The sequence below is a fragment of the Lissotriton vulgaris genome, chromosome 7, assembly GCF_964263255.1.
Source record: "Lissotriton vulgaris chromosome 7, aLisVul1.2, whole genome shotgun sequence".
Classification (NCBI taxonomy): domain Eukaryota; kingdom Metazoa; phylum Chordata; class Amphibia; order Caudata; family Salamandridae; genus Lissotriton; species Lissotriton vulgaris.
Genome location: NC_141695.1, coordinates 1,207,972,803 through 1,207,995,710, shown reverse-complemented (window position 1 = coordinate 1,207,995,710; position 22,908 = coordinate 1,207,972,803). Strand labels below are relative to the sequence as shown.

Below are 22,908 nucleotides of genomic sequence, written 5' to 3'. Positions count from 1 at the left end.
GACAGTGTTGGTGGAATTACATGACTAGGAGCAGGTTGAATAGTGGTGAGACATACTTTCTCTGTGCCAGACAGGGGCTTAGGTTGTGTTAGTGGCTCCATTGATCCAGCTGTGGTCCTCCTCCTAGCCTCTTCCTACAACTTGTATGTTGCATTCCTGAAGCAATACGGTGGGCTTCATGTCGGTAGTGACACTGGCAACAAACTTCTTCTCCTCCTCACTGGGCACTTTCAGTGCAGCAACCTCCTTCTTTGGGAACCATATTTTTCATGGATTATCACAAGCATAAGCACTTAAGAGAAGAGTCTGGTGTCACTCTCAGCTAATGTGTACATTTCTCTCTGTCTCAGTATAGCGTGTGTTGTCTTGTTCAACTGCAGGCAATAAAAATAAAGCAGGGAGTCAGTGAAACTTTTTTTTTCCCAGAGCCTACAGCCATACCACCCTTAAAGCACCTGATCTCGTCTGATCTCAGAAATTAAGCAGGGTTGGGCCTGGTTAGAACCTGGATGGGAGACCGCCTGGGAATACCAGGTGCTGGAGGCTTTATTTACTTTTGCTTTAGGTGAGTCAGAGTAGCTTGCTAGTACTGAAGTTGAGTGAATAAAAATGTAAGAGCCCCTAAATCAGTATTACTAGAGCCTACGGCCGAACCAGCCTGAAAACATCTGATCTCGTCTGATCTCAAAAGGTAAGCCAGGTCGGGCCTGGTTTGTACCTGGATGGAAGACCGCCTGGGAATACCAGGTGCTGTATGCTTTTTTTTTCTTTCGCTTTAGGGGAGTCAGAGCTGCTTGCTAGTGCTGAGGTTGAGTGAACAAAGCTAAGAGCCCCAAAATCAGTGCTCCTCGAGCCTACGGTCATACCAACCTGAATGCACCTAATCTTGTCTGATCTCAGAAGTAAAGCAGGGTCGGTCCTGGTTAGTACCTGAATGGTAGACCGCCTTGGAATATCAGGAGCTGTAGGCTTTTATTTTATTTTTCTTTCGCTTTAGGGGAGTGGAAGTGGCTTGCTAGTACTGAAGTTGAGTGAAGTAGGCTAAGAGACCCACAATCAGGGCTACTAAAGCATTCCGCCATACCAGCCTGAAAGCACCGTATCTTGTCTGATCTAAGAAGTTATGCAGGGTCGGGCCTGATTAGTACCTGGATTTAAGACTGCCTGGAAAGACCATGTGCTCTAGGCTTTTTTTTAAAAAAAATTATTTCACTTTAGGGGAGTAAGAGTGCCTTGCTAGTACTGAAGTTGAGTGAAGAAAGCTAAGAGCCCCAAAATCAGTGCATCTAGGGCATACGGCCATACCAGCCTGAAAGCACCTCATCTCGTCTGCTCACAGAAGTTAAGCAGAGTCAGGCCTGGTTAGTACCTGGATGGGAGACCGCCTGGGAATACCAGGTGATGTTAGCTTTTAATTTTTTTTTCTTTCACTGTAGGTGAGTCAAAGTGGCTTGCTAGTACTGAAGTTGAGTAAAGAAAGCTAAGAGCCCTAAAATCAGTGCTCCTAGAGCCTTCGACCATACCAGCCTGAAAGCACCTCATCTCATTTGATCCCAGAAGTTAAGCAGAGTCGGGTCAGGTTAGTACCTGGATAGGAGACTGCCTGGGGATACTAGGTGCTGTAGGCTGTTTTTTTTTCCTTTGCTTTAGGTGAGTCAGAGTGGCTTGCTAGTACTGAAGTTGCGTGTAGAAAGCTAAGAGCCGCAAAATCAGTGCTCCTAGAGCCTACGGCTATACCAGCCTGAAAGCCCCTTATCTCGTTTGATCTCAGAAGGTAAGCAAGGTCGGGCCTTGTTAGTACCTGGATGGGAGAGCGCCAGGGAATACCAGGTGATGTTGACTTTTAATTTTTTTTTTCACTGCAGGTGACTCAGAGTGGCTTGCTAGTACTGAAGTTGAGTGAAGAAAGTTAAGAGCCCTAAAATAGGTGCTCCTAGAGCCTTCGGCCATACCAGCCTGAAAGCACCTGTTCTCATCTGATCTCAGAAGTTAAGCAGATTCGGGCCTGGTTAGTACCTGCATGGGAGACCGCCTGGGAGTACCAGGTGCTGTAGGCTTCTTTTTTTTCTTTCGCTTTAGGTGAGTCAGAGTGGCTTGCTAGTACTGAAGTTGAGTGAAGAAAGCTAAGAGCCCTAAAATCAGTGCTCCTAGAGCCTATGGCCATACCAGCCCAAAAGCACCTTATCTTGTCTGATCTCAGAAGTTAAGCAGCATCGGGCCTGGTTAGTACCTGGATGGGAGACTGCCTGGGAAGACCATGTGCTCTAGGCTTTTAATTATTTTTTTTCTTTCGCTTTAGGGGAGTAAGAGTGCCTTGCTAATACTGAAGTTGAGCGAAGAAAGCTAAGAGCCCTAAAATCAGTGCTCCTAAAGCCTTCGACCATACCAGCCTGAAAGCACCTGATCTCATTTGATCCCAGAAGTTAAGCAGAGTCGGGCCTGGTTAGTACCTGGATGGGAGACTGCCTGGGGATACCAGGTGCTGTAGGCTTTTTTTTTCCTTTGCTTTAGGTGAGTCAGAGTGGCTTGTTAGTACTGAAGTTGCGTGTAGAAAGCTAAAAGCCCCAAAATCAGTGCTCCTAGATCCTACGGCTATACCAGCCTGAAAGCACCTTATCTCATTTGATCTCAGAAGGTAAGCAAGGTCGGGCCTTGTGTAACGACCGGGCTCTCAGACCAGATGGGATCAGCTCCTGAGAGCCCCTCCAACCCAGCCGGAACGTAACCAACTCCCTCCTCAGGACCCATCTATCCAGGCACCTGGGTACCTACCTGAGGATGGGGAACTCGCAATATACAAGCTCATATCATCAGAAACACCACTAAATCTATAGGGATTACTAAGAATACTCACTGATTACTAAGGACATCCATGCCCTACACCACACTCATACCTCATAGTCTCGCGACCACATGGGTCCAGACTAATCTACCCTGGGGCAGTTCTGATTATCTACCATTACACACTGATTACCCTCAGTGCTCACTCGACACGCAATCCGGCGTATCTACACACCGGGCTGCAGCCCCAGTGCTCTCTGTTTTATCCGGTCCACAATCCGGCGGACCTACACACCGTGTCCTCCCGGTGCTCACTCACTTACAACATGATCCACAATCCGGCGGATCTACACACTGACTACCCTCAGTGCTCACTCAAGCCGCAATCTTGCGGGTATACACACTGACCCCCATCAGTGCTCTCACTAACGCCACTTACCAATGACGACCACTTTCCTATGAATACCTTCAGCTCTCTGTCTCTATGTTGGGAAGTCTCTCTCACTATTCACTAAGGGTTCGCTACTACAATAATAGGAGTTAGAACGGCTTTCCAAATTGAAATATGTACCTTCTGCTCTTGACATCAAATGTTCCCTCTCTCCCTCATTGTTCAGTCACCTCTTACCTGACCGGGATTCACATCCGTTCATGCAAACAATGTCTGACTAGAAGACCAGGTTACCCTGATTGAACAAGAATACAAGGCACCTGTCGGTTCACTAAGAACTGGGGTATCTTTATTACAACAACAATACACAAATCTGCGGGGTCTCTACAACTAACAGGAACTTTAACACACCGCTGAAAGAAAAGGATTAGACATACAGTATGAGGACAAGGTTATCTGTGGGGTCTCTTGATTAACAGGGACTTTAACACACCGCTGAAAGAAAAGGATTAGACATACAATAGAAAGCACTAATATGACAAAAACTGATAGCACCTGATTAGTATGAAGTTTTGCTCTAGCTGTCATCTGGGCTCCTCTCTCGTCTGTGCCTAAGCTAAGAGCCCCAAAATCAGTGCTCCGAGCGCCTACAGCCATACCAGCCTGAAAGCACCTGATCTCAGAAGTTAAGCAGGGTCAGGCCTGGTTAGTACTTGGATGGGAGACCACCTGGGAATACCAGGTGCTGTAGGATTTTTTTTTGCTCTCGCTTTATGTGAGTCAGAGTGGCTTGCTTGTCCTGAAGTTGAGTGAAGAAAGCTAAGAGCCCCAAAATCAGTGCTCCTAGAGCCTACCGCACTATCAGCCTGAAAGCACCTGATATCGTCTTATCTCAGAAGTTAAAAGGGTCGGGACATGTTAATACCTGGATGGGAGACGGCCTGGGAATACCAGGTGCTGTAGGCTTTTTTTGTTCTTTCGCTTTAGGGAAGTCAGAGTGGCTTGCTAGTACTGAAGTTGAGTGAAGTAGGCTAAGAGCCCCAAAATCACTGCTTCTTGGGCCGACAGCCATACCAGCCTGAAAGCACCTGATCTCAGAAGTTAAGCAGGGTCGGTCCTGGTAAGTAGCTGGATGGGAGACCGCATGGGAATACAAGGTGCTGTAGGCTTTTTATTATTTTCTTTTACTTTAGGTGAGTCAGAGTGGCTTGCTAGTACTGAAGTTGAGTGAAGAAAGCTAAGAGCCCTAAAATCAGTCCTCCTAGAGCCTTCGGCCATACCAGCCTGAAAGCACCTGATCTCATCTGATCTCACTAGTTAAGCGGTGTTGGGCCTGGTTAGTACCTTGATTGGAGACTGCCTAGGAGTACCAGGTGCTGTAGCCTTTTTTTTCTTCTTTGCTTTAGGTGAATCAGAATGGCTTGCTAGTACTGAAGTTGCGTGAAGAAAGCTAAGAGCCCCAAAATCAGTGCTCCAGGAGCCTACAGCCATACCAGGCTCAAAGCACCTGCTCTCGTCTGATCTCTTTAGTTAAGCAGGGTTTGGCCTGGTTAGTGCCTGGATGGGAGACTGCCTGGGAATACCTGATGCTGTAGGCTTTTTTTTCTTTCCCTTTAGTTGAGTCAGAGTGACTTGCTAGTACTGAAGTTGGGTGAAGAAAGCTAAGAGCCCCAAAATCAGTGCTCCTAGAGAATATAGCCATACCAGGCTGAAAGTACCTCATCTCGTCTGATCTCAGGAGTTAAGCAGTGTCAGGCCTGCTTAGTATCTGGATGGGAGACCGCCTGGGAATACCAGGTGCTTTAGACTTCTTTTTTTCTTTCGCTTTAGGGAGTGCCTTGTTAGTACTGAAGTTGAGTGTAGAAAGCGAAGAGCCCCAAAATCAGTGCTCCTAGAGCCTACAGCCATGCCATCCTGAAAGCACCTGATCCCATCTTATCTCAGAAGTTAAGCAGGGTAGGGCCTGGTTAGTAATTGGATGGGAGACTGCCTGGGAATACCAGGTGCTGTATTATTTAGGGAATTTATAGAGTGCAGCTATCACCTTACAAGTATCCTGGCGCTTAGGCTTCACAAAGTGGCAGACAAGAATGTAGCAGAGGAAGGAGTCCAGCAGGTTAGACCTTCGGAAACAGCCAAGTTTTAACATGTTTCCTGAAGAGGAGAAGTTCCTAGGTTTGACGGATCTCCAAGGGCAGACTGTTCCAGAGTTTAGCAGCAGCAACTCCGAAAGATCTGCCCCCAGCCCTGACCCTCTTAAACCTGGGTACTTTCACCAAACATGCAGTTACCAGAGTGGAGTGCTCTGGTAGGGGTATACCAGACAAATTTGGCTTGCAGAGAGCTGGGCCCAAGTCCATGCAGGACCTTGAAGACAAGGCAGAGGGATTTGAAGGATATTCTCTGCCTCAGCGGGAGCCAGTGAAGCTCAGCCTGCGCCGCAGATGCAGAGGATCTTCAAGGCCAGCCAGGAGCCAGCTTGGCGGCAGCAGACTGCAATCTTTGAAGTCTATCTAGCAGCATACCCGGTGACTCAAGCAGGAGGGCATTACAATAGTCGAGTCTGCTCAAAATGGTGCATCTGACTACCAAAGCCCGGGCCTGTAAGGGAAGTAAAGGTAGGATCTTTCGGAGAGGCCTAAAGAGGGCAAAGCAGGTGGACACCGTTTTTGCCACCTGAGCTTCCATGCTCAATTTATTGTCCAACATGACGCCCAGATTGCGAACAGTGGTGACCGGTTGAGTTTTTGTCACAGTTTCTGGAGGCCAGAAATTGTCCGGAAAAGGAAGAGGAATCCGACTTCCAGCACAGAACAACACCTCAGTCTTGCTGGGGTTGAACTGCAGTGAATTATTATGTAACCAGCTCGCCGTATCTCACATACAGTCATGAAATGTCTCCAGCGGGATCGATTCCTCACCCTCCCACGACAAGATGATTTGGGTATCATTTGCGTAGTTAATAGCGTTGATCTGATGAGATTTTATCAACTTGATCAGGGGTTTCATATACACGTTAAATAAAATAGGACTAACTGCCGAACCCTGAGGCACCCCCTGGGACATCGGGGAGAACGCAGATTGAAAAGGGGGGAGGGACAACGCCTGCTTCCTATTGTGTAGGAAGGAGCGAAACCAACGCAGGGCAACACCCCCTACCCCGGCCTCACTCAATCTTTCCAGGAGGATCACATGATTTACCGTATCAAATGCGGCAGACAGGTCAAGCAGAATCAGAGCCATTGCTTGACCTCTGTCTGCACGCATTTGAAGATCCTCCATGGCAGTGAGCAAAGCCGTTTCGGTCCCATGGGCTGGGTTAAAACCAAATTGGATTTCATCCAGGAATTGATGTTGCTGCAGATGTTGAGAAAGGAGCGAGCTCACCCAACGTTCAGTAATTTTTGCAGGGAACGGTAACAAGGAGATTGGTCTATAGTTTTGTAACCATTCTGGGTTAAGGGAGGGTTTTTTTAACAGCGAGGATACAAGGGCCTGTTTCCAGGATGCCGGAGCAGTGCCACTCGCCAGTGATTGATTGCAAATCCTACAAAGGGTAGGAAACAATTCCTCCCCATAGTCATTCCAAATTTTATGAGGGATAGGGGACAGAGGGGATCCTGATGAAATCCCCCGAGCCAGTCTGCCTAGGTCATCCTCCGTAAGGGGAGGAAACTCCGAAAAGAGATCACTAGACGGCCAGCCAGGGTTCCTCTCTCCATCCCCTGCATCCCCTTCCCCTAGACTAATGGAGCAAATCATAGTGGGAGAGGTGCTGAGATTTTGAATAATGGTGTCAATTTTTTCTTTAAAAAACAGAGCAAGGTTGGCGCAGAGAGTCTGCTTAGGGGGAGTCGACGTTTAAGTGCATTCAGGGTTAGTAAGACCGTTCAAAATCTGAAAAATGCTTTTAGATCTATTAGCCGCAGTACAGATCGTAGAGCAGAAGTAGTCTGTTTTGGCTTTGTGAATCAGGGATTTATATTCGGCAAGTTTAGCTTTCCAGAGCAATCTGCTAGCGTTTGTGTACCCTTGCCTCTATTTCCTTTCAGCCTGTTTACAGGCTAGTTTTAAAGCCTTTAGAGAATCGTTGAACCAGGGAGCTGAAGCTCTGCCCTTGTACCTGCATTTTTTTAGCGGGGCAAGAGAGTCTACACTCGTTGTAATTCTGAGAGACATCGAAGCATAGTTTTCATCGACTTGACAGTCTAAAGAAAAACTGTCCTCAACCTTAAATACTGCACCAGTAGTTCTCAACCTCCCAAGAGCTCTCCAGTCCCTGCACATAAATTCAGTGGTAGTATCTTGTGCCTGTGTACAGGCCTTAATGCTATTAACAAAGAATTTAAGAAGGAAGTGATCAGTCCAAGTCATGGGCAGAATTTCACTCATGTGTGCTAGCTGATGGACCGAAAACATCAGGTCAAGCCGGTGTCCAGCCCTGTGAGTGGCTCCCATAACATGTTGATGGAGACTGATACTTTCACAGGAGTGGAGAAGGTTAAGCAGCCCTGTATCTAACTAACCATTCAACCACAGGTTAAAATCTCCAAGGACTAACAGTTTATTGTGGGAGGCAGCCATATTAGTAAAGGTGGTAAGCAATGACTGCTGTTGCTGGATACTGAAAGTCCCGGGCGGTCTGTAACAGATGATTCCCGTGAACATAGCCCCGGTGCGACTATTTATAGATAGGCCGAGCAAATCAACACCAATGACCGGGTCCAAGTCAATGGTCTTGATATGCCAGGAAGCCCTGTAAATCACCCCACCCCACCACCTCGTCCTTTAGGTCTGGGAAGGTGAAGGATTTTGTAATCCTGAGGGCAGGCCCAACCCAGCTCAACCTCACAATCAAGGTGAGTCCAGGTCTCAGTGATAAATAGGGCGTCTAACGGATGTGATTCCACCAGTAATTGGATTTCCTCTGCATGCTTAGGCAGAGATCTAACATTGAGAAGCCCACAGGATAGAAGACCCCCAATCACAAAGTCACTCAAAGGCAGAGCCGATTCCATGAAAGAGAATTGTCCTTCATGCGCTTGCTCACCCAGGTTAAGCAGGGTCTCTCGAGAGAGTATTGGGGGGGCCGTACCCGAGAGAGGGGTACTTATGCGGGTGTGCGGAGCAGCATAACTGGCACTGGGCACGACTTTGGCGCGGACGGGCGCAGACGGGTTTGCCTTTGGCGCGCCATCGTCGCGCCTGCTGCGCGCGTTCGCCACAGTGTCATTTTATGGAGCCTGCTCCCCAACCACTAGACTGCGAGTGAGGGCTACCTCCAAAATGGCGGGTCCGCTCGCACGGACGAACCTGGCCAAGTGAGTAGAACGATAGAGCGAGGTTGCTCTAGTTCCAGCAATGTTAAAAACACAGTAAACACAGTAAAAGTAGTAACTCACTTTTAAAAACCAATTTTAAGAGAGCAATATCGCCGCTAGTGAGAAAGGCAGGCAACTGTGCTGGCAGAGCCCTACCACACACACGTCACCACCTCGGGAGACAATGAAATCAATTGCACGCTCGCCACAGTGTCATTTTATGGAGCCTGCTCCCCAACCACTAGACCGCGAGTGAGGGCTACCTTCAAAATGGCGGGTCCGCTCGCACGGACGAACCTGGCCAAGTGAGTAGAACGAAGGAGCGAGGTTGCTCTAGTTCCAGCAATGTTAAAAACACAGTAAACACATTAAAAGTAGTAATTCACTTTTAAAGACCAATTTTAAGAGAGCAATATCGCCGCTAGTGAGAAAGGAAGGCCACCGTGCTGGCAGAGCCATACCACACACTCGTCACCACCTCCGGAGCCAATGAAATCAATTGCGCCCTCGCCACAGTGTCATTTTATGGAGCCTCCTCCCCAACCACTAGACCGGGAGTGAGAGCTACCTTCAAAATGGCGGGTCCGCTCGCACGGACGAACCTGGCCAAGTGAGTAGAATGAAGGGGGGAGGTTGCTCTAGTTTGTAGTGTTCTTCCTTGGTTCCTGTTTATGTTCCCTTTCTAGTCTTTCTAGAATCTTTGCCCTCCCCGTTCTTTCCTCTGCCCCCTATGTTCTTTTACAGAATGCTTTTCAAATTGCTTGTCACAGTTGCCTGCTTGCCTTGCTGTGAGCTGCTGCGCAGCACTTGTTTGCAAACTCCTTGAGTTACGTTTTGATATTAAACCCAGTTTAGTTGTTGTCAGACATAAGTTCTACAAACGTGAACAAAAACAAGGGGAAAGAGTTGAAGATTTCATCTCTGCACTTAGAATACTCAGTGCGGAGTGTGAATTTGAAAATTTCAGGGATCAAATGATTAGGGATCAGTACATATGTAAATGTTTAGATAAGAGTATCCAACAAAAACTGCTCTCCCTAGGTAACCCTTCCCTTGAGGAAATTGTACGTGTTGCAAAGAGTATTGAACTCTCCAAACTTTCTGTTAAAGAACTAGATGTTAAACTCGCCACACCCTTGAGTAAAGAAGAAACTATTGTGGGTGCCGTTAAAGTGGTTGACAATAAGTCTAATGCTCCTGGTCGCACTGACAACAAATTTTTCAAGCAAACAAATATTTGTTTCAAATGTGGGAACCTTCCTCATTCTAAATCTGGTCGTCCTTGTCCTGCAAGGAATATCAATTGTAGATTATGTGGTAAGTTGGGCCATTTCGCCAAGGTTTGTCAAAGCGTAAAAAGAGGGTCTTCCTTTCCCCAGCCCAACAAGCAGTGGAACAATAACTATAATACTTCTGTGGCCTATGTTTCTGATTCCATCCAAGATGACACCAACATTCAGGATGAATTAAGAGACATGGTTGTTGTGGGTGTCAGTGTTGATGATTCTGAGTGGGAATGTGTTGATCCATACATTGACGTTAATATTGGCGATAAGGTTGTTCGCTTACTAGTTGATTCAGGAGCCAGGATAACAGTAGTAGTAATAACTTTATTTCGATACAGTACGTATCATAAAAGCAGTACAACATCAAATAAAAACAATACAGAATATACAGTATAATGCTTTAAGATTCAAGGGATAAAAGCGTTAAAAACAAGTGTGCAGATAATAATAACCTTTTCCATATATACACCAGCATGAAATTTAGTTTTATCAAGGGACACTTACTGGAGCAGCAACAACCTTGAAGTTCTTAAGCGCCAAGCCCAACCTAAGAATTTCGCCATGCAACATGCAAAAAACGGGCGTGCATCTGAGCGCAATATGCGTAGGGCTTCAACATGTGACCTTGTTCCCAAAGTCTTACACAGGGGCTTCAGCCATTTCGATCTTGGCGCTGCATAAATTCCACACTCAAACAAAAAATGGGCGACAGATTCGACCTTTGTATCACAAAACGGGCAATAAGGGAGCGTTTGATGCGGAGGGTTCCAAGAGGAAGTGAATAGTCCTAAAGGGAGCACACCCACCCTAAACTTAAAATACAGCGATCTGTCTCCAGAGTTATGAATTTGGTCCAGATAGGGTTCCCTATAAGGTAACTCCTTAACTAGCAAAAACTGGACGACAGATTTACAATGGTTGGGGTTAGTCATTCGCTTATTATCTACCCAGAGCCAATACACCTTCTTAAGTAACTGTTTGGGGGGTGCGGTTTTGTTGACCCAGGCATCTCCCAAACCCAGCTCGTAGAGCAGAAGTTTGACTTCCCTCAACCAGGGTACCTTATTACAGCCTGGGAGCGACAAAAGATCTCTTAGGGCATCCGCATAGCTACAGAGTTCAGGGACATTCCATATCCGAGACCAGAGTAGCAAGGGACGCAATTTTGCTTGCTCACAAATTGGGCGTGTGCCTGTATCTAACAAGAGAGGGATTGTGGGGGTACTGTGAGGTAGCCTCATCAGATCTTTATGAAAGTTGTTTTCGAGATGGGCCAGGGTATCAACTCTCTGTAAACCCCACAGTTCAGCCCCATACAGGGCTGCGCTCACAACCCTTGCTCTATAGATATCAATCAGTGCCCCTATTGGTTTTAAAGATGAGGCTCGCTGCTCTTTAAGCAAGGCTCCAGTAGCCCTTTTGTGAGTCAGAAATACCTTCTGGTGGTGAGCTTTCCAGGTCATGGTATCGCTGAGGCGTATTCCTAAATAATCGAATTCTTTGACTCTTTCCAGAGGGATAGAGTCTAAGACAGGAGGAATAACGGATTTCTTGGGGGGGTTGAGGACAAGGAATTTTGTCTTACCTATGTTTATTGCAAGTCCCTTGGAGTCGCAGAAGGATTTGAAGGAAGTGAGCAATTTCTGGATGCCCGCTGGAGATTTAGATATCAGAAGGGTGTCGTCCGCAAACAGGAGCGTGGGCACTTTTATGCCCGCCAGGGTAGGTGCATCTGCAGGATGTTGTAGCAGGTGCTCCACCACTCCATTGACATAAAGAGAGAACAGAGTGGGGGCGAGCACACATCCCTGGCGGACGCCCCTGTCTACTGGGATTCGAGATGTTTTTTCTCCCTGGACACCCCATCTGATCTGGGCGAAATTGTCCTCATGGAATTTCCTGAGCAGGGACAGCAAGTAGGGGGGTAGGCCTAGACCATCGAGGACGTTCCAAAGTAGTGCCCGTGGGACCAGGTCGAAGGCAGTACGCAAGTCAATGAAGACTAAATACAAACTGCCCCCTCCCAGCACCACTACTTTCCAGGATAACAATGCTTACTCAAGAATTATTTGGAGAAGTTTGGGGTGATCCCAAACTTTTTCCTCCTGACAGGTCTCCTCTCAACTATGAAGGAAGAAAAATCGAACTCAAAGGTTACTTTGAGGATTCTATTGAATTCAGAGGAAGGAAAATTTTTGGCAAGGTTTACGTCTCAATCAAAGGCCTAAATATCCTCGGTTGGTTCCATCAGGGTCTGTTTAAGATGGTCTTCCGTCCTGGTACCAAAGATCCTGTCTCCATTTCCGTTGTACAAATTGATGACCAACTCTCTCATCCCAATGACCTCTCCACTCTTGGAGATGATTTTGTTAACACCTTAGTCAAAGATTTTCCTTCTGTTTTTAGTAATAAGTTGGGGGAGGTTAAAGGGTTTACACACACCATTCGTGTCAAGGACAATTCCTTTCCCATTAAACACAAGCTCAGAAATGTCCCGTTCAGCGTGAGTGAACAACTTGAGTCTGAGTTGTTTGGCCTCTGCAGCAAGGGGATTATTGAACCCATCGAATCCTCCTTATGGCTTTCCCCCTTGGTGGTCGCAAAAAAGAAAAATGGGGAGCTTCGCGTCTGTGTGGACTTACGCAGTCTAAACAAGAATATCTGGGTAGACTCTTTCCCCCTCCCTAAAATCCCTGACATGCTTTCGCTTATTGATGGTTCCAAGTGGTTCAGCAAACTCGACTTGGCTTCCGCGTACCACCAAGTTGTCCTTCACCCTTCCTCCAGACATTTCACGGCTTTCGTTTCCCCGGTAGGTTCCTTTCAGTACTGCTGCATGCCCTTTGGGTTAGCCTCTGCAGCGGCGGTTTTCCAGAGGATCATGACCAATATTTTGAAAGGCATCAGTGGTGTTGTCGTTTTCCAGGACGATGTACTTATCCATGGTAAAACCTGTGAGAGTCATGATATAATCTTGAGGGAAGTACTTAAGACTTTGGGCAACGCTGGTGTTGTTCTCAAGAAGGAAAAATATGTTTTTAGGGCACGGAAGGTAGAGTATCTCGGTCATGTGTTGTCTGAGAATGGTGTGGAACCTAGACCAGGTCTAATTAAAGCCATTGTTGATAGTCCCCCACCTAAAGACAAAGTTGGCTTAAAGTCCTTTATCGGACTTTGCGAGTTTTATGCTAGATTCATTCCCGACTATGCCTCTAAGTTCCAACGTTTGACCAACATGCTCAAGAGGGAGGTTCCTTTTCTGTGGGATTCCAATTGTGAAGAGGTTTTTTCTTGGATCAAACAAGAATTGGTTGGGTCTAAGGTTTTGAAGCCTTTCAATCCCAACGCCATGTGCACCATCACTGTGGATGCCAGTGGGTTGGGTTTGGGGGCCGTCCTTACTCAAGAAATTGGTGGTGTTGAGCATACTTTGGGTTATGCTTCCAGAGTTTTACGTGGAGCTGAGTCCAATTTTGCCGTAATTGAAAAGGAACTCCTAGCTTGTTGGTGGGCAGTCAGAAAATTCAATCCTTACATCTGGGGTAAACATTTCCGTTTGAGGACGGACCACAGTTCGTTAGTCTCTATCCTCACTGGTGACCGTATTAAAGAACACTCCCCCAGGATAGCCAGACTCTCCACTAAATTACTCCAATACGACTTTGAGGTTTGCTATATACCAGGCAGCCGCAACACTAGAGCCGATTATTTCTCCAGGAATCCTGTTGACACTGACTGTGATGCCGATGGAGAGGAGGATTATGATGAGGAGGATTGTTTTGTAGCCTTTGTGGGTATGGATGATATGCGTTCCATTAGTGAGGCTGAATGGAGGGAACATTTGTCCAAGGACGTCCTTCTCAATGAAGTTTGTAGACATGTTAGAGGTGGTTGGCCCAGAGAGAGTAATGTTCACCTTTCTCTCCAAACGTTTGTCAAAGTTTCTGATGAACTCTCTATTGAGGGTGGTCTTCTTATGCGTGGTGATAGACTTATTCCCCCCAGTGATCTCAGAATCAGAATCGTTAAAGGAGCGCATGAGGGGCAGCTTGGCAAGACTCTGACCAAAAGGAGGGTTAGAGAGCATTACTGGTGGCCCAAGATGGATCAAGAGATTGATACGGTTGTTGAGTAATGTGTTGTCTGTTCTAGCGCTGAGAAATGTTTGAAAATACGTTCTCCTCCTCTTCAACCTATTCCTTTTCCCGACAGGCCGTGGGAAAAAATAGGCATCGATCTAGTAGGCCCTTTTCATTTACTTCCTTCCTCTTCCAGGTTTGCCATAGTGGCTGTTGATTATTACTCGAAATGGCCTGAGGTCCGTTTTGTCAGTGAGGCTAATTCCAAAAATGTGATTGATTTTCTGTAGAAGAGTGCCCTTATAATGGATGTTATATTGTTGTATTTTTTTTATAATGAATTGTATTTTATTGTTATCTTTTATGTTGCAATGCAACGAAATAAAGATTGAATTGAATTGATTGATTTTCTCAAGGATTTGTTTTTGCGGGAAGGTTTTCCTTCGTCCATTGTTAGCGACAACGGTTCTCAGTTCATCAGTCAGGAGTTTAATTCTTTTGTTTGCCAGAGTGGGATTGACCATTTGAGAAGTGCCCTCTATCACCCCCAAACGAACGGCCTCGTTGAACGCATGAACAGGGTTCTCAACAACTGCATTCAGTGGGCTATTGCTCAACACTGTCATGTCCCAAACGCTGTTAGGTCCATGTTGTGGTTCTATCGCACCACCCCTCACTCCTCCACCAAGGTTTCCCCCTTTGAGCTGTTGCGCGGGAGGAAACCCTGTTCCAAGGTTTGTCCTGGATGGATGTCACGTTGGGTTAAACTGAACTCCCTTGACAATGTTGATGATGTTGCTAGAGCTAATGTGACACATGCTCAATCTAAGCAGAAAAATGATTTTGACTCCAGGAAAAGAGTATCTTCACAAGCCTTCAAAGTGGGTGAGAGTATCCGAGTAAAATTACCCACTCACTCAACTAAAGGCAGTCCCAAGTTTTCTGAACCTTTTTTTATTGACAAAGTTTGTGGTAATTCAGTTAGGGTCAATATGAAGAACTGGTGGAATGCTGCCAGGATTGTCAAAGTGGGTGAACCAGTTGTCAGTCACTCCACATCTGTTTTGCCTTCCACTTCGGTTGTTCCTCTCCATCCTTGTGTACGTATTGTCAATCATTCCTCTTCTCAAAATGCTCCAGTTTTACTTTCTTCTTCGTCTTCTTCTTCTTCTTCTTCTTCTGCTGTTCCCTTCCAACCCCGTAGGAGTGTTCGTTCTCGTTTTGTTCCTGTAAGGTTCCGTTGATTCTTCCTTCCCCTTCTTTTGCTTTTCATTCTTTCTCCTCTTTTGCCTCTTTTGCTCTTTCCTTCTTTTCCCTTTTTAAGAGGAGAGGATAATGTAGTGTTCTTCCTTGGTTCCTGTTTATGTTCCCTTTCTAGTCTTTCTAGAATCTTTGCCCTCCCCGTTCTTTCCTCTGTCCCCTATGTTCTTTTACCGAATGCTTTTCAAATTGCTTGTCACAGTTGCCTGCTTGCCTTGCTGTGAGCTGCTGCGCAGCACCTGTTTCCTACATTAAAGCTTCGTGACAACTTCACGGCCCCTGCTTACTTACTACATAGTTCCAGCAATGTTAAAAACACAGTAAACAGGGTAAAAGTAGTAACTCACTTTTAAAAACCAATTTTAAGAGAGCAATATTGCCGCTAGTGAGAAAGGCAGGCAACCGTGCTGGCAGAGCCCTATCACACACACGTCACCACCTCGGGAGCCAATAAAATCAATTGCGCGCTCGCCACAGTGTCATTTTATGGAGCCTGCTCCCCAACCACTAGACCGCGAGTGAGGGCTACCTTCAAAATGGCGGGTCCGCTCGCACGGACGAACCTGGCCAAGTGAGTAGAACGAAGGAGCGAGGTTGCTCTAGTTCCAGCAATGTTAAAAACACAGTAAACACAGTAAAAGTAGTAACTCACGTTTAAAAACTAATTTTAAGAGAGCAATATCGCCGCTAGTGAGAAAGGCAGGCAACCGTGCTGGCAGAGCCCTACCACACACACGTCACCACCTCCGGAGCCTTTTATTTTTCGGTTTAGGTGAGTCAGAGTGGCTTGCTAGTACTCAAGTTGAGTGAAGAAAGCTAAGAGCCCCAAAATCAGTGCACCTGGAGCCTATGGCCATACCAGCCTAAAAGCACCTGATCTCTTCTGATCTCAGACGTTAAGCAGGGTTGGGACTGGTTAGTACCTGGATGGGAGACCACCTTGGAATTCCAGGTGCTGTAGGTTTTTTTTCCACTTTAGGGGAGTCAGAGTGGCTTGCTGGTACTGAAGTTGAGTGTAGAAAGCTAAGAGCTCCAAAATCAGTGTTCTGAGAGCCTAAAGCCATACCAGCCTGAAAGCACCTCATCTTGTCTGATCTCAGAAGTTAAGCAGGGTCGGGCCTTGTTAGTACTTGGATTGGAGACCGCCAGGGAATACGAGGTGCTGTAGGCTTTTTATTCTTTCCATTTAGGTGAGTAGGAGTGACTTGCTAGTCATGAAATTGAGTGAAGAAAGCTAAGAGCCCCAAAACCACTGCTCCTAGAGCCCACTGCAATACCAGCCTGAAAGCACGGAATCTCAGAAGTTAAGCAGGGTCGGGCCTGGTAAGTATCTGGATGCGATACCCCCTATGAATACCAGGTGCTGTAGGCTTTTTATTTTTTTTCTTTCGCTTTAGGTGAGTCAGAGTGGCTTGCTAGTACTGAAGTTGAGTGAAGAAAGCTAAGAGTCCCAAAATCATTGCTCCTAGAGCCTATGGCCATAACAGCCTGAAAGCACCTCATTTTGTCTGATTTCAGAAGTTAAGTAGGGTTGGGTTTGGTTAATACTGGGATGGGAGACAGCCTGGGAATACCAGGTGCTGTAGGCTTTTTTTCTGTCGCTTTAGGGGAGTCAGAGTGGCTTTCTAGTACTGAAGTTGGGTGAAGAATGCTAAGAGCCCCAAAATCAATGCTCCTGGAGCCTGCCGCCAAACCAGCCAAAAAGCACCTCATCTCGCCTGATCTCAGAAGTTAAGCAGATTCGGACCTGGTTAGTACCAGGATGGGAGACTGCCTAGGAATACCAGGTGCTGTAGGCTTTTATTTTATTTTTCTTTCGCTTTAGGGGAGTGGAAGTGGCTTGCTAGTACTGAAGTTGAGTGAAGTAGGCTAAGAGCCCCAAAATCAGGGCTACTAAAGCCTTCCGCCATACCAGCCTGAAAGCACCGTATCTTGTCTGATCTCAGAAGTTATGCAGGGTCGGGCCTGATTAGTACCTGGATTTGAGACTGCCTTGAAAGACCATGTGCTCTAGGCTTTTTTTAAAAAAAATTCTTTCACTTTAGGGGAGTAAGAGTGCCTTGCTAGTACTGAAGTTGAATGAAGAAAGCTAAGAGCCCCAAAATCAGTGCATCTAGGGCATACGGCCATACCAGCCTGAAAGCACCTCATCTCGTCTGCTCACAGAAGTTAAGCAGAGTCGGGCCTGGTTAGTACCTGGATGGGAGACCGCCTGGGAATACCAGGTGATGTTAGCTTTTAATTTTTTTTTCTTTCACTGTAGGTGAGTCAAAGTGGCTTGCTAGTACTGAAGTTGAGTAAAGAAAGCTAAGAGCCCTAAAATCAGTGCTCCTAGAGCCTTCGACCATACCAGCCTGAAAGCACCTCATCTCGTCTGCTCACAGAAGTTAAGCAGAGTCGGGCCTGATTAGTACCTGGATGGGTGACCGCCTGGGAATACCAGGTGATGTTAGCTTTTAATTTTTTTTTCTTCCACTGTAGGTGAGTCAGAGTGGCTTGCTTGTACTGAAGTTGCAGGTAGAAAGCTAGGAGCCCCAAAATCAGTGCTCCTAGAGCCTGCAGCTATACCAGCCTGAAAGCACCTTATCTCGTTTGATCTCAGAAGGTAAGCAAGGTCGGGCCTTGTTAGTACCTGGATGGGAAACTGCCTGGGAATACCAGGTGATGTTGGCTTTTGCTTTTTTTTTTTCTTTCACTGTAGGTGACTCAGAGTGGCTTGCTAGTACTGAAGTTGAGTGAAGAAAGCTAAGAGCCCTAAAATCAGTGCTCCTAGAGCCTTTGGCCATACCAGCCTAGAAGCATCTTATCATGTCTGAACTCAGAAGCAGCGTCGGGCCTGGTTAGTACCTGGATGGGAGACTGCCTGGAAAGACCATGTGCTCTAGGATTTTTTTTCTTTTTTTTCTTTCGCTTTAGGGGAGTAAGAGTGCCTTTCTAGTACAGAAGTTGGATGAAGAAAGCTAAGAGTCCCAAAATCAGTGCATCTAGAGCCTATGGCCATACTAGCCTGAAAGCACCTCATCTCGTCTGCTAACAGAAGTTAATCAGAGTCGGGCATGGTTAGTACCTGGATGGGAGACCGCCTGGGAGTACCAGGTGATGTTGGCTTTTAATTTTTTTTTTCTTTCACTGTAGGTGAGTCAGAGTGGCTTCTAGTACTGAAGTTGAGTGAAGAAAGCAAAGAAACCTAAAATCAGTGCCCCTAGAGCCTTCAACCATACCAGCCTGAAAGCACCTCATCTCATTTGATCCCAGAAATTAAGCAGAGTCGGGTCAGGTTAGTACCTGGATAGGAGACTGCCTGGGGATACTAGGTGCTGTAGGCTTTTTTTTCCTTTGCTTTAGGTGAGTCAGAGTGGCTTGCTAGTACTGAAGTTGCGTGTAGAAAGCTAAGAGCCCCAAAATCAGTGCTCCTAGAGCCTACGGCTATACCAGCCTGAAAGCACCTTATCTCGTTTGATCTCAGAAGGTAAGCAAGGTCGGGCCTTGTTAGTACCTGGATGGGAGAGCGCCTGGGAATACCAGGTGATGTTGACTTTGAAATTTTTTTTTTTTTCACTGCAGGTGACTCAGAGTGGCTTGCTAGTACTGAAGTTGAGTGAAGAAAGCTAAGAGCCCTAAAATCAGTGATCCTAGAGCCTACGGCCATACCAGCCTGAAAGCACCTGATCTCATCTGATCTCAGAAGTTAATGGGAATTCCAGGTGCTGTAGGCTTTTGTTTTCCGCTTTAGGGGAGTCAGAGTGGCTTGCTAGTACTGAAGAAAGCTAAGAGCCCCAAAATCAGTGTTCCGAGCGCCTACAGCCATACCAGCCTGAAAGCACCTGATCTCAGAAGTTAAGCAGGGTCAGGCCTGGTTAGTACTTGGATGGGAGACCACCTGGGAATAGCAGGTGCTGTAGGATTTTTTTTTTGCTTTATGTGAGTCAGAGTGGCTTGCTTGTCCTGAAGTTGAGTGAAGAAAGCTAAGAGCCCCAAAATCAGTGCTCCTGGAGCCTACCGCACTATCAGCCTGAAAGCACCTGATATCGTCTTATCTCAGAAGTTAAAAGGGTCGGGACATGTTAATACCTGGATGGGAGAGGTCCTGGGAATACCAGGTGCTGTAGGCTTTTTTTGTTCTTTCGCTTTAGGGAAGTCAGAGTGGCTTGCTAGTACTGAAGTTGAGTGAAGTAGGCTAAGAGCCCCAAAATCACTGCTTCTTGGGCCGACAGCCATACCAGCCTGAAAGCACCTGATCTCAGAAGTTAAGCAGGGTCGGTCCTGGTAAGTAGCTGGATGGGAGAACACCTGGGAATACAAGGTGGTGTAGGCGTTTTATTTTTTTTCTTTCACTTTAGGTGAGTCAGAGTGGCTTGATAGTACTGAAGTTGACTGAAGAAAGCTAAGAACCCCGTAATCATTGCTCCTAGAGCCTATGGCCATAACAGCCAGAAAGCATCTTATCTTTTCTGATTTCAGAAGTTAAGTAGCGTTGGGATTGGTTAATACTGGGATGAGAGACCACCTGTGCATACCAGGTACTGTAGGCTTTTTTTTCTTTTGCTTTAGGTGAGTCAGAGTGGTTGCTAGTACTGAAGTTGAGTGAAGAAAGCTAAGAGCCATAAAATCAGTCCTCCTAGAGCCTTCGGCCATACCAGCCTGAAAAGCACCTGATCTCATCTGATCTCACTAGTTAAGCGGTGTTGGGCCTGGTTAGTACCTTGATTGGAGACTGCCTAGGAATACCAGGTGCTGTAGCCTTTTTTTTTCTTCTTTGCTTTAGGTGAATCAGAGTGGCTTGCTAGTACTGGAGTTGCATGAAGAAAGCTAAGAGCCCCAAAATCAGTGCTCCTAGAGCCTACAGCCATACCAGGCTCAAAGCACCTGCTCTCGTCTGATCTCTTTAGTTAAGCAGGGTTGGGCCTGGTTAGGGCCTCGATGGGAGACTGCCTGGGAATACCTGATGCTGTAGGCTTTTTTTTCTTTCCCTTTAGTTGAGTCAGAGTACTGAAGTTGGGTGAAGAAAGCTAAGAGCCCTAAAATCAGTGCTCCTAGAGAATATAGCCATACCAGGCTGAAAGCACCTTATCTCGTTTGATCTCAGAAGGTAAGCAAGGTCGGGCCTTGTTAGTACCTGGATGAGAGACCGCCTGGGAATACCAGGTGATGATGGCTTTTAATTTTTTTTTCTTTCACTGTAGGTGACTTAGAGTGGCTTGCTAGTACTGAAGTTGAGTGAAGAAAGCTAAGAGCCCTAAAATCAGTGATCCTAGAACCTACGGCCATACCAGCCTGAAAGCACCTGATCTCATCTGATCTCAGAAGTTAATCAGAGTCGGACCTGGTAAGTACCTGGATGGGAGACCACCTGGGAATTCCAGGTGCTGTAGGCTTCTGTTTTCCGCTTTAGGGGAATCAGAGTGGCTTGCTAGTACTAAAGAAAGCTAAGAGCCCCAAAATCAGTGCTCTGAGCGCCTACAGCCATACCAGCCTGAAAGCACCTGATCTCAGAAGTTAAGCAGGGTCAGGCCTGGTTAGTACTTGGATGGGAGACCACCTGGGAATACCAGGTGCTGTAGGATTTTTTTTTTGCTTTCGCTTTATGTGAGTCAGAGTGGCTTGCTTGTCCTGAAGTTAAGTGAAGAAAGCTAAGAGCCCCAAAATCAGTGCTCCTAGAGCCTACCGCACTATAAGCCTGAAAGCACCTAATATCGTCTTATCTCAGAAGTTAAAAGGGTCGGGACATGTTGATACCTGGATGGGAGACCGCCTGGGAATACCAGATGCTGTAGGCTTTTTTTGTTCTTTCGCTTTAGGGAAGTCAGAGTGGCTTGCTAGTACTGAAGTTGAGTGAAGTAGGCTAAGAGCCCCAAAATCACTGCTTCTTGGGCCGACAGCCATACCAGCCTGAAAGCACCTGATCTCAGAAGTTAAGCAGGGTCGGTCCTGGTAAGTAGCTGGATGGGAGACCGCCTGGGAATACAAGGTGCTGTAGGCTTTTTATTTTTTTTCTTTCACTTTAGGTGAGTCAGAGTGGCTTGCTAGTACTGAAGTTGACTGAAGAAAGCTAAGAACCCCATAATCATTGCTCCTAGAGCCTATGGCCATAACAGCCAGAAAGCATCTCATCTTTTCTGATTTCAGAAGTTAAGTAGGGTTGGGATTGGTTAATACTGGGATGGGAGACCACCTGTGCATACCAGGTGCTGTAGGCTTTTTTTTCTTTTGCTTTAGGTGAGTCAGAGTGGCTTGCTAGTACTGAAGTTGAGTGAAGAAAGCTAAGAGCCCTAAAATCAGTCCTCTAGAGCCTTCGGCCATACCAGCCTGAAAGCACCTGATCTCATCTGATCTCACTAGTTAAGCGGTGTTGGGCCTGGTTAGTACCAGGATGGGAGACTGCCTAGGAATACCAGGTGCTGTAGGCTTTTATTTTATTTTTCTTTCGCTTTAGGGGAGTGGAAGTGGCTTGCTAGTACTGAAGTTGAGTGAAGTAGGCTAAGAGCCCCAAAATCAGGGCTACTAAAGCCTTCCGCCATACCAGCCTGAAAGCACCGTATCTTGTCTGATCTCAGAAGTTATGCAGGGTCGGGCCTGATTAGTACCTGGATTTGAGACTGCCTTGAAAGACCATGTGCTCTAGGCTTTTTTTAAAAAAAATTCTTTCACTTTAGGGGAGTAAGAGTGCCTTGCTAGTACTGAAGTTGAATGAAGAAAGCTAAGAGCCCCAAAATCAGTGCATCTAGGGCATACGGCCATACCAGCCTGAAAGCACCTCATCTCGTCTGCTCACAGAAGTTAAGTAGAGTCGGGCCTGGTTAGTACCTGGATGGGAGACCGCCTGGGAATACCAGGTGATGTTAGCTTTTAATTTTTTTTTCTTTCACTGTAGGTGAGTCAAAGTGGCTTGCTAGTACTGAAGTTGAGTAAAGAAAGCTAAGAGCCCTAAAATCAGTGCTCCTAGAGCCTTCGACCATACCAGCCTGAAAGCACCTCATCTCGTCTGCTCACAGAAGTTAAGCAGAGTCGGGCCTGATTAGTACCTGGATGGGTGACCGCCTGGGAATACCAGGTGATGTTAGCTTTTAATTTTTTTTTCTTCCACTGTAGGTGAGTCAGAGTGGCTTGCTTGTACTGAAGTTGCTTGTAGAAAGCTAAGAGCCCCAAAATCAGTGCTCCTAGAGCCTGCAGCTATACCAGCCTGAAAGCACCTTATCTCGTTTGATCTCAGAAGGTAAGCAAGGTCGGGCCTTGTTAGTACCTGGATGGGAAACTGCCTGGGAATACCAGGTGATGTTGGCTTTTGCTTTTTTTTTTCTTTCACTGTAGGTGACTCAGAGTGGCTTGCTAGTACTGAAGTTGAGTGAAGAAAGCTAAGAGCCCTAAAATCAGTGCTCCTAGAGCCTTTGGCCATACCAGCCTAGAAGCATCTTATCATGTCTGAACTCAGAAGTTAAGCAGCGTCGGGCCTGGTTAGTACCTGGATGGGAGACTGCCTGGAAAGACCGTGTGCTCTAGGATTTTTTTTCTTTTTTTTCTTTCGCTTTAGGGGAGTAAGAGTGCCTTTCTAGTACAGAAGTTGGATGAAGAAAGCTAAGAGCCCCAAAATCAGTGCATCTAGAGCCTATGGCCATACTAGCCTGAAAGCACCTCATCTCGTCTGCTAACAGAAGTTAATCAGAGTCGGGCATGGTTAGTACTTGGATGGGAGACCGCCTGGGAGTACCAGGTGATGTTGGCTTTTAATTTTTTTTTCTTTCACTGTAGGTGAGTCAGAGTGGCTTCTAGTACTGAAGTTGAGTGAAGAAAGC

The 22,908-nt window shown here is 46.5% G+C and overlaps 2 non-coding genes and 25 pseudogenes across 2 annotated transcripts; all 27 read left to right on the top strand.

Annotated features, from left to right (window-relative positions):
* The first annotated feature begins 427 nt into the window (after window positions 1–427).
* LOC147703257 (5S ribosomal RNA) lies at window positions 428–546 on the top strand (annotated as a pseudogene).
* Window positions 547–640: 94 nt separating this feature from the next.
* LOC147703256 (5S ribosomal RNA) lies at window positions 641–759 on the top strand (annotated as a pseudogene).
* A 93-nt stretch (window positions 760–852) lies between these two features.
* Window positions 853–971, top strand: LOC147703255 (5S ribosomal RNA; annotated as a pseudogene).
* Window positions 972–1,291: 320 nt separating this feature from the next.
* On the top strand, window positions 1,292–1,410 carry LOC147703254 (5S ribosomal RNA; annotated as a pseudogene).
* Window positions 1,411–1,509: 99 nt separating this feature from the next.
* On the top strand, window positions 1,510–1,628 carry LOC147703253 (5S ribosomal RNA; annotated as a pseudogene).
* A 310-nt stretch (window positions 1,629–1,938) lies between these two features.
* LOC147703252 (5S ribosomal RNA) lies at window positions 1,939–2,057 on the top strand. Its single transcript, XR_015298515.1, has one exon. It is a non-coding gene; the product is annotated as a 5S ribosomal RNA (ribosomal RNA).
* A 95-nt stretch (window positions 2,058–2,152) lies between these two features.
* On the top strand, window positions 2,153–2,271 carry LOC147703251 (5S ribosomal RNA; annotated as a pseudogene).
* Window positions 2,272–2,372: 101 nt separating this feature from the next.
* Window positions 2,373–2,491, top strand: LOC147703250 (5S ribosomal RNA; annotated as a pseudogene).
* Window positions 2,492–3,817: 1,326 nt separating this feature from the next.
* LOC147703249 (5S ribosomal RNA) lies at window positions 3,818–3,926 on the top strand (annotated as a pseudogene).
* Window positions 3,927–4,232: 306 nt separating this feature from the next.
* On the top strand, window positions 4,233–4,341 carry LOC147703248 (5S ribosomal RNA; annotated as a pseudogene).
* Window positions 4,342–4,438: 97 nt separating this feature from the next.
* LOC147703247 (5S ribosomal RNA) lies at window positions 4,439–4,557 on the top strand (annotated as a pseudogene).
* A 305-nt stretch (window positions 4,558–4,862) lies between these two features.
* Window positions 4,863–4,981, top strand: LOC147703246 (5S ribosomal RNA; annotated as a pseudogene).
* Window positions 4,982–5,068: 87 nt separating this feature from the next.
* LOC147703245 (5S ribosomal RNA) lies at window positions 5,069–5,187 on the top strand (annotated as a pseudogene).
* Window positions 5,188–15,963: 10,776 nt separating this feature from the next.
* Window positions 15,964–16,082, top strand: LOC147703244 (5S ribosomal RNA; annotated as a pseudogene).
* Window positions 16,083–16,170: 88 nt separating this feature from the next.
* Window positions 16,171–16,289, top strand: LOC147703243 (5S ribosomal RNA; annotated as a pseudogene).
* Window positions 16,290–17,236: 947 nt separating this feature from the next.
* On the top strand, window positions 17,237–17,355 carry LOC147703242 (5S ribosomal RNA; annotated as a pseudogene).
* Window positions 17,356–17,454: 99 nt separating this feature from the next.
* LOC147703241 (5S ribosomal RNA) lies at window positions 17,455–17,573 on the top strand (annotated as a pseudogene).
* Window positions 17,574–17,672: 99 nt separating this feature from the next.
* Window positions 17,673–17,791, top strand: LOC147703240 (5S ribosomal RNA; annotated as a pseudogene).
* A 1,123-nt stretch (window positions 17,792–18,914) lies between these two features.
* Window positions 18,915–19,023, top strand: LOC147703239 (5S ribosomal RNA; annotated as a pseudogene).
* Window positions 19,024–19,741: 718 nt separating this feature from the next.
* Window positions 19,742–19,861, top strand: LOC147703238 (5S ribosomal RNA; annotated as a pseudogene).
* Window positions 19,862–20,374: 513 nt separating this feature from the next.
* On the top strand, window positions 20,375–20,493 carry LOC147703237 (5S ribosomal RNA). Its single transcript, XR_015298514.1, has one exon. It is a non-coding gene; the product is annotated as a 5S ribosomal RNA (ribosomal RNA).
* Window positions 20,494–20,573: 80 nt separating this feature from the next.
* On the top strand, window positions 20,574–20,682 carry LOC147703236 (5S ribosomal RNA; annotated as a pseudogene).
* A 307-nt stretch (window positions 20,683–20,989) lies between these two features.
* Window positions 20,990–21,098, top strand: LOC147703235 (5S ribosomal RNA; annotated as a pseudogene).
* Window positions 21,099–21,406: 308 nt separating this feature from the next.
* On the top strand, window positions 21,407–21,525 carry LOC147703234 (5S ribosomal RNA; annotated as a pseudogene).
* Window positions 21,526–21,844: 319 nt separating this feature from the next.
* On the top strand, window positions 21,845–21,963 carry LOC147703233 (5S ribosomal RNA; annotated as a pseudogene).
* Window positions 21,964–22,062: 99 nt separating this feature from the next.
* LOC147703232 (5S ribosomal RNA) lies at window positions 22,063–22,181 on the top strand (annotated as a pseudogene).
* A 99-nt stretch (window positions 22,182–22,280) lies between these two features.
* LOC147703231 (5S ribosomal RNA) lies at window positions 22,281–22,399 on the top strand (annotated as a pseudogene).
* Window positions 22,400–22,908: the final 509 nt, after the last annotated feature.